The sequence below is a fragment of the Salvelinus namaycush genome, chromosome 5 (genome assembly GCF_016432855.1).
Source record: "Salvelinus namaycush isolate Seneca chromosome 5, SaNama_1.0, whole genome shotgun sequence".
NCBI classification, from domain to species: Eukaryota; Metazoa; Chordata; class Actinopteri; order Salmoniformes; family Salmonidae; genus Salvelinus; species Salvelinus namaycush.
Genome location: NC_052311.1, coordinates 74,540,751 through 74,549,681, shown reverse-complemented (window position 1 = coordinate 74,549,681; position 8,931 = coordinate 74,540,751).

Genomic DNA, 8,931 nt, shown 5'->3' with positions numbered 1-8,931 from the left:
TCGAGAGTCTACTCCGCACTAGTTCAGTACAACGTATGGGTGCTTTTCTTGACGTGGCCCGATCAATTCTCCAAACCCCACCTCCTTATATGGAATAATCTGACTTCACCATGACGCGGTGTAGAATGAATAGAATACAGGATGGACGAACGCATTTCGACTGCAGAGACATTCGAGAGTTTGGTCAACTTTTAGAATGTTGAATATTGTTCTAATTCTAGACATTCGGTAATTCATTCATAGCATTGTTTTAATATTCCACATGTAAAGTTAATGGGGAACTAACATGGCTGCCATAGAATGTTCAAGTGTCATGTAAATGTATCATCACGCTGGAAACCGCATTGGTCTAACTGTCTAAATACATGGGTCTGTTGACTGTAGCAATAAAGGAGATGAGAGTCAAGTCACACAAAAGCTTTCCTCCTAAAACTGGTCTGTCAAACATTAAAAGTTATGCAATATCATATCAGATATGGTTTACGATTTTTAATAGTTTACGACATTTAATTTCTCACTGTCAGGTTTTTAGAGTGGCTGGCTGAATTCATTCTCCGCTTGCATTTTAAAAAGCACTACATCAAGACACACCTGTACTGTGATTACAGTTTCACAGTAACATATTTCAGTGTTTTATTCTAGTTGAATTACAGGCCTGTATTCAATCAAACGCAGAATGCAGACAAGAGTTCTCCCGTCCCACTGGGCACACCTTGGTTGAATTAAATCGTAGAATAATGTTGAATGGACGTCAATGCCCGGTGGGATGGCTCGGGTTTCTCTCATCATTACCCCGCCATCTAGTGGCTAGATGTGCTACTGACATGCCTATATTCAACACTAACCCGACATTTATAACTAAGTTGAAAGGTTGTATTTACCACATACGGCTGGGGAAAAAAGCACTTCTACTGGTAATTACTAGTGGGAAAACCGTGTATAAAGGACGTCACGCTGATTGCTTAGCGTGTACCACTTCCTCCCCATGCGGCACATACCTGGCTCGAACCAGGGACCCCTGCTTCACAAATACAGAAAAAGCAAAAAAAGAAACGTCCTCTCACTGTCTTTTCAGCAAACTTTAACATGTGTAAATATTTGTATGAACATAACAAGATTCAACAACTGAGACATAAACTGAACAAGTTCCATAGACATGTGACTAACAGAAATGGAATATTGTGTCCCTGAACAAAGGGAGGGGGGATCAAAATCAAATGTAACAGTCAGTATCTGGTGTGGCCACCAGCTGCATTAAGTACTGCAGTGCATCTCCTCCTCATGGACTGCACCAGATTTCCCAGTTCTTGCTGTGAGATGTTACCCCACTCTTCCACCAAGACACCTACAAGTTCCCAGACATTTCTGGGGGGAATGGTCCTAGCCCTCACCCTCCGATCCAACAGGTCCCAGACGTGCTCAATGGGATTGAGATCCGGGCTCTTCGCTGGCCATGGCAGAACACTGACATTCCTGTCTTGCAGGAAATGATGCACAGAACGAGCAGTATGGCTGGTGGCATTGTCATACTGGAGGGCCATGTCAGGATGAGCCTGCAGGAAGGGTACCACATGAGGGAGGAGGATGTCTTCCCTGTAACGCACAGTGTTGAGATAATCTGCAATGACAACAAGTGTAACAGTATAACTTTAAACCGTCCCCTCGCCCCGACACGGGCGCGAACCAGGGACCCTCTGCACACATCAACAACTGACACCCACGAAGCGTCGTTACCCATCGCTCCACAAAAGCCGCGGCCCTTGCAGAGCAAGGGGCAACACTACTAATAGGTTTCAGAGCAAGTGACGTAACTGATTGAAACGCTACTAGCGCGTACCCGCTAACTAGCTAGCCATTTCACATCCGTTACACTCACCCCCCTTTCAACCTCCTCCTTTTCCGCAGCAACCAGTGATCCGGGTCACGGCACCACTGTAACAGTATAACTTTAAACCGTCCCCTCGCCCCGACACGGGCGCGAACCAGGGACCCTCTGCACACATCAACAACTGACACCCACGAAGCGTCGTTACCCATCGCTCCACAAAAGCCGCGGCCCTTCCAGAGCAAGGGGCAACACTACTAATAGGTTTCAGAGCAAGTGACGTAACTGATTGAAACGCTACTAGCGCGTACCCGCTAACTAGCTAGCCATTTCACATCCGTTACACAAGCTCAGTCCAATGATGCTGTGACACACCGCCCCAGACCATGACGGACCCTCCACCTCCAAATCGATCCCGCTCCAGAGTAAAGGCCTCGGTGTAACGCTCATTCCTTCGACGATAAACGCGAATCCGACCATCACCCCTGGTGAGACAAAACCGCGACTCGTCAGTGAAGAGCACTTTTTGCCAGTCCTGTCTGGTTCAGCGAAGGTGGGTTTGTGCCCATAGGCGACATTGTTGCCGGTGATGTCTGGTGAGGACCTGCCTTACAACAGGCCTGCAAGCCCTCAGTCCAGCCTCTCTCAGCCTATTGCAGACAGTCTGAGCACTGATGGAGGGATTGTGCATTCCTGGTGTAACTCAGGCAGTTGTTGTTGCCATCCTGTACCTGTCCCGCAGGTGTGATGTTCGGATGTACCGATCCTGGGCAGGTGTTGTACATGTGGTCTGCCACTGCGAGGACGATCAGCTGTCCGTCCTGTCTCCCTGTAGCTCTGTCTTAGGCGTCTCACAGTACGGACATTGCAATTTATTGCCCTGGCCACATCGGCAGTCCTCATGCCTCCTTGCAGCATGCCTAAGGCACGTTCACGCAGATGAGTAGGGACCCTGGGCATCATTCTTTCGGTGTTTTTCAGAGTCAGTAGAAAGGCCTCTTTAGTGTCTTAATTTTTCATAACTGTGACCTTAATTGCCTACCGTCTGTAAGCTGTTAGTGTCTTAACGACCGTTCCACAGGTGCATGTTCATTAATTGTTTATGGTTCATTGAACAAGCATGGGAAATAGTGTTTAAACCCTTTACAATGAAGATCTGTGAAATTATTTGGATTTTTACGAATTATCTTCCTGAAAAAGGGATGTTTCTTTTTTGCTGAGTTTATATGTAACTATCCTCCCTCAAGCGTCTCTACCGGTCACGGTACAGAGCTCAATGTGGCCTCTGCGTGCTTCTGGAGGCACCTCGATTGCGTCACACCATCCATCCGGCGCCTCCGACCACATTTTCAGATCAAGAATAAAACTTAGCTGTGTATTGTAGCTTTCCATGTTGTCTGCAGCTTGTGAGGTGTTTGTTGCTTTTATGGATTTGGTTTTGTTACTTGTTGTTCTATTTCTCTGTCTGCCTGTCTGTCTGTCTGCCTGTCTGTCTGTCTGTCTGTCTGTCTGTCTGTCTGTCTGTCTGTCTGTCTGTCTGTCTGTCTGTCTGTCTGTCTGTCTGTCTGTCTGTCTGTCTGTCTGCATGTCTGTCTGCATGTCTGTCTGCATGTCTGCCTGCCTGCCTGTCTGTCTGCGTGTCTGTCTGTCTGTCTGTCTGTCTGTCTGTCTGTCTGTCTACGTGTCTGTCTGTCTGCCTGTCTGCCTGTCTGCATGTCTGTCTGTGTGTCTGTCTGTCTGTCTGCATGTCTCTCTGCATGTCTGTCTGTCTGTCTGCATGTATGTCTGCATGTATGTCTGTCTGTCTGTCTGTCTGCCTGTCTGTGTCTTACTGTTTCCTGTCCTATCTTGTTCTGCATGTGCTCACTTCTCATTGTTTGTCTGGATTGTTATTGTAATTGTTTTTAATAACCTGCCCAGGGACTGAGGTTGAAAATTAGCCAGCTGGCTAAAACTGTCACTTTTACTGAAACGTTGATTAACGTTCACTGTCCCTGTAAAAATATAAAATAAACTCCAAGTGCTACGTTCACCCCTCAAGCTTACTTAACAGCGACCCCGGCGTTGCTCTGTAGATCCGGGTCACGGAACCACTTTAGAGGACGTCACGCTGCTTGCTTAGGGAATACCACTTTACCCCGATTTGGCACATACCTGGCTGGAACCCGGGACCTCTGCATGTGAATACATCCAACTCGTATTTACTACGTCACAACTGGAAATGTCCACCTTCCCATTTATGAAGGCAGCATAACCTCGTCCCCAGGCTACTGCACACAGCAAGCCTTGCACATCAACGATTCAAAGTTGGCCTTAGTGGGAGTCAATCAAATTTGGAATAAAAAAAAGTAATCAACTTTGTAAACAAAACATCCATTGAATTATTCAAGTAACTGTCTTAGAGGCCTTTTTTTCCCATCACTCACAGCCGAAGATCTTAACATGTGATATTCAACCAATGTCTGCCATGTAGATCACTATTAACCTCATGACGTCATTAACTTCTTATGGCTGCAGGGGCAGTATTGAGTAGCTTGGATGAAAGGTGCACAGAGGTGCCCAGAGTAAACGGCCTGCTCCTCAGTCATAGTTGCTAATATATGCATATTATTATTAGTATTGGATAGAAAACACTCTGAAGTTTCTAAAACTGTTTGAATTATGTCTGTGAGTATCACATAATTCATATGGCAGGCAAAAACCTGAGAACAAATCCAAACAGGAAGTGGAAATTCTGAGGCTGGTCGATTTTCAAACAAGATCCTATTGAAATCACAGCGAGATATGGATGAGTTTGCACTTCCTACGGCTTCCACTAGATGTCAACAGTCTGTAGAACCTTGTCTGATGCCTCTACTGTGAAGTGGGGCCGAATGAGAGGGGAATTAGTCAGGTCAGCCATGACCTGACCATTCTTTGACCATGCGCGTTCACATGAGAGGGAGCTCTGTTCCATCGCTCATCTGAAGTCAATGTAATTCTCCGGTTGGAACGTTATTCAAGATTTATGTTAAAAACATTCTAAAGATTGATTCAATACATCGGTTGACATGTTTCTACTGACTGTTACGGAACTTTTGGACATTTCCTCAGGTTTAAGTGAACGGGTTCCCTGATGTTGGATTTGTTTACCAAACACGCCACAAAAATAGCTATTTGGACATAAATGATGGACATTACCGAACAAAACAAATATTTCTTGTGGAGGTGGGAGTCCTGGGAGTGCATTCCAAAGAAGATCTGACATTCTGTCTATTTCTCCTGTCATGCCAATAAACCTGACATTCTGTCTATTTCTCCTGTCATGCCAATAAACCTGACATTCTGTCTATTTCTCCTGTCATGCTAATAAACCTGACATTCTATGTCTATTTCTCCTGTCATGCCAATAAACCTGACATTCTGTCTATTTCTCCTGTCATGCCAATAAACCTGACATTCTGTCTATTTCTCCTGTCATGTCAATAAACCTGACATTCTGTCTATTTCTCCTGTCATGCTAATAAACTTGACATTCTGTCTATTTCTCCTGTCATGCCAATAAACCTGACATTCTGTCTTTTTCTCCTGTCATGCTAATAAACCTGACATTCTGTCTATTTCTCCTGTCATGCCAATAAACCTGACATGCTGTCTATTTCTCCTGTCATGCCAATAAACCTGACATTCTATGTCTATTTCTCCTGTCATGTCAATAAACCTGACATTCTGTCTATTTCTCCTGTCATGCTAATAAACCTGACATTCTGTCTATTTCTCCTGTCATGCCAATAAACCTGACATGCTGTCTTTTTCTCCTGTCATGCCAATAAACCTGACATTCTGTCTATTTCTCCTGTCATGTCAATAAACCTGACATTCTGTCTATTTCTCCTGTCATGCTAATAAACCTGACATTCTGTCTATTTCTCCTGTCATGCCAATAAACCTGACATTCTGTCTTTTTCTCCTGTCATGCCAATAAACCTGACATTCTGTCTTTTTCTCCTGTCATGCCAATAAACCTGACATTCTGTCTATTTCTCCTGTCATGCCAATAAACCTGACATTCTGTCTTTTTCTCCTGTCATGCCAATAAACCTGACATTCTGTCTTTTTCTCCTGTCATGCTAATAAACCTGACATTCTGTCTATTTCTCCTGTCATGTCAATAAACCTGACATTCTGTCTATTTCTCCTGTCATGCCAATAAACCTGACATTCTATGTCTATTTCTCCTGTCATGCTAATAAACCTGACATTCTGTCTTTTTCTCCTGTCATGCCAATAAACCTGACATTCTGTCTAAGTCTCCTGTCATGTCAATAAACCTGACATTCTGTCTAAGTCTCCTGTCATGCTAATAAACCTGACATTCTGTCTATTTCTCCTGTCATGCCAATAAACCTGACATTCTAAGTCTCCTGTCATGTCAATAAACCTGACATTTTGTCTATTTCTCCTGTCATGCTAATAAACCTGACATTCTGTCTATTTCTCCTGTCATGCCAATAAACCTGACATTCTGTCTATTTCTCCCGTCATGCCAATAAACCTGACATTCTGTCTGTTTCTCCTGTCATGCCAATAAACCTGACATTCTGTCTATTTCTCCTGTCATGTCAATAAACCTGACATTCTGTCTAAGTCTCCTGTCATGCTAATAAACCTGACATTCTGTCTATTTCTCCTGTCATGCTAATAAACCTGACATTCTGTCTGTTTCTCCTGTCATGCCAATAAACCTGACATTCTGTCTATTTCTCCTGTTATGCTAATAAACCTGACATTCTGTCTATTTCTCCTGTCATGCCAATAAACCTGACATTCTGTCTATTTCTCCTGTCATGTCAATAAACCTGACATTCTGTCTATTTCTCCTGTCATGCTAATAAACTTGACATTCTGTCTATTTCTCCTGTCATGCCAATAAACCTGACATTCTGTCTTTTTCTCCTGTCATGCTAATAAACCTGACATTCTGTCTATTTCTCCTGTCATGCCAATAAACCTGACATGCTGTCTATTTCTCCTGTCATGCCAATAAACCTGACATTCTATGTCTATTTCTCCTGTCATGCCAATAAACCTGACATTCTGTCTTTTTCTCCTGTCATGCCAATAAACCTGACATTCTGTCTATTTCTCCTGTCATGTCAATAAACCTGACATTCTGTCTATTTCTCCTGTCATGCTAATAAACCTGACATTCTGTCTATTTCTCCTGTCATGCCAATAAACCTGACATTCTGTCTTTTTCTCCTGTCATGCTAATAAACCTGACATGCTGTCTATTTCTCCTGTCATGCTAATAAACCTGACATTCTGTCTATTTCTCCTGTCATGTCAATAAACCTGACATTCTGTCTATTTCTCCTGTCATGCTAATAAACCTGACATTCTGTCTATTTCTCCTGTCATGCTAATAAACCTGACATTCTGTCTATTTCTCCTGTCATGTCAATAAACCTGACATTCTGTCTATTTCTCCTGTCATGCTAATAAACCTGACATGCTGTCTATTTCTCCTGTCATGCTAATAAACCTGACATTCTGTCTATTTCTCCTGTCATGCCAATAAACCTGACATTCTGTCTAATTCTCCTGTCATGCTAATACACCTGACATTCTGTCTATTTCTCCTGTCATGCCAATAAACCTGACATTCTGTCTATTTCTCCTGTCATGCTAATAAACCTGACATTCTGTCTAATTCTCCTGTCATGCCAATAAACCTGACATTCTGTCTATTTCTCCTGTCATGCTAATAAACCTGACATTCTGTCTAATTCTCCTGTCATGCCAATAAACCTGACATTCTGTCTAAGTCTCCTGTCATGTCAATAAACCTGACATGCTGTCTATTTCTCCTGTCATGCCAATAAACCTGACATTCTGTCTATTTCTCCTGTCATGCCAATAAACCTGACATTCTGTCTATTTCTCCTGTCATGCTAATAAACCTGACATTCTGTCTATTTCTCCTGTCATGCCAATAAACCTGACATTCTGTCTATTTCTCCTGTCATGTCAATAAACCTGACATTCTGTCTATTTCTCCTGTCATGCTAATAAACTTGACATTCTGTCTATTTCTCCTGTCATGCCAATAAACCTGACATTCTGTCTTTTTCTCCTGTCATGCTAATAAACCTGACATTCTGTCTATTTCTCCTGTCATGCCAATAAACCTGACATGCTGTCTATTTCTCCTGTCATGCCAATAAACCTGACATTCTGTCTTTTTCTCCTGTCATGCCAATAAATCTGACATTCTGTCTTTTTCTCCTGTCATGCCAATAAACCTGACATTCTGTCTTTTTCTCCTGTCATGCCAATAAACCTGACATTCTATGTCTATTTCTCCTGTCATGCCAATAAACCTGACATTCTGTCTTTTTCTCCTGTCATGCCAATAAACCTGACATTCTGTCTATTTCTCCTGTCATGTCAATAAACCTGACATTCTGTCTATTTCTCCTGTCATGCTAATAAACCTGACATTCTGTCTATTTCTCCTGTCATGCCAATAAACCTGACATTCTGTCTTTTTCTCCTGTCATGCCAATAAACCTGACATTCTGTCTAATTCTCCTGTCATGCTAATACACCTGACATTCTGTCTATTCTCCTGTCATGCTAATACACCTGACATTCTGTCTATTTCTCCTGTCATGCCAATAAACCTGACATTCTGTCTATTTCTCCTGTCATGCTAATAAACCTGACATTCTGTCTAATTCTCCTGTCATGCCAATAAACCTGACATTCTGTCTATTTCTCCTGTCATGCTAATAAACCTGACATTCTGTCTAATTCTCCTGTCATGCCAATAAACCTGACATTCTGTCTAAGTCTCCTGTCATGTCAATAAACCTGACATGCTGTCTATTTCTCCTGTCATGCCAATAAACCTGACATTCTGTCTATTTCTCCTGTCATGCCAATAAACCTGACATTCTGTCTATTTCTCCTGTCATGCTAATAAACCTGACATTCTGTCTATTTCTCCTGTCATGCCAATAAACCTGACATTCTGTCTATTTCTCCTGTCATGTCAATAAACCTGACATTCTGTCTATTTCTCCTGTCATGCTAATAAACTTGACATTCTGTCTATTTCTCCT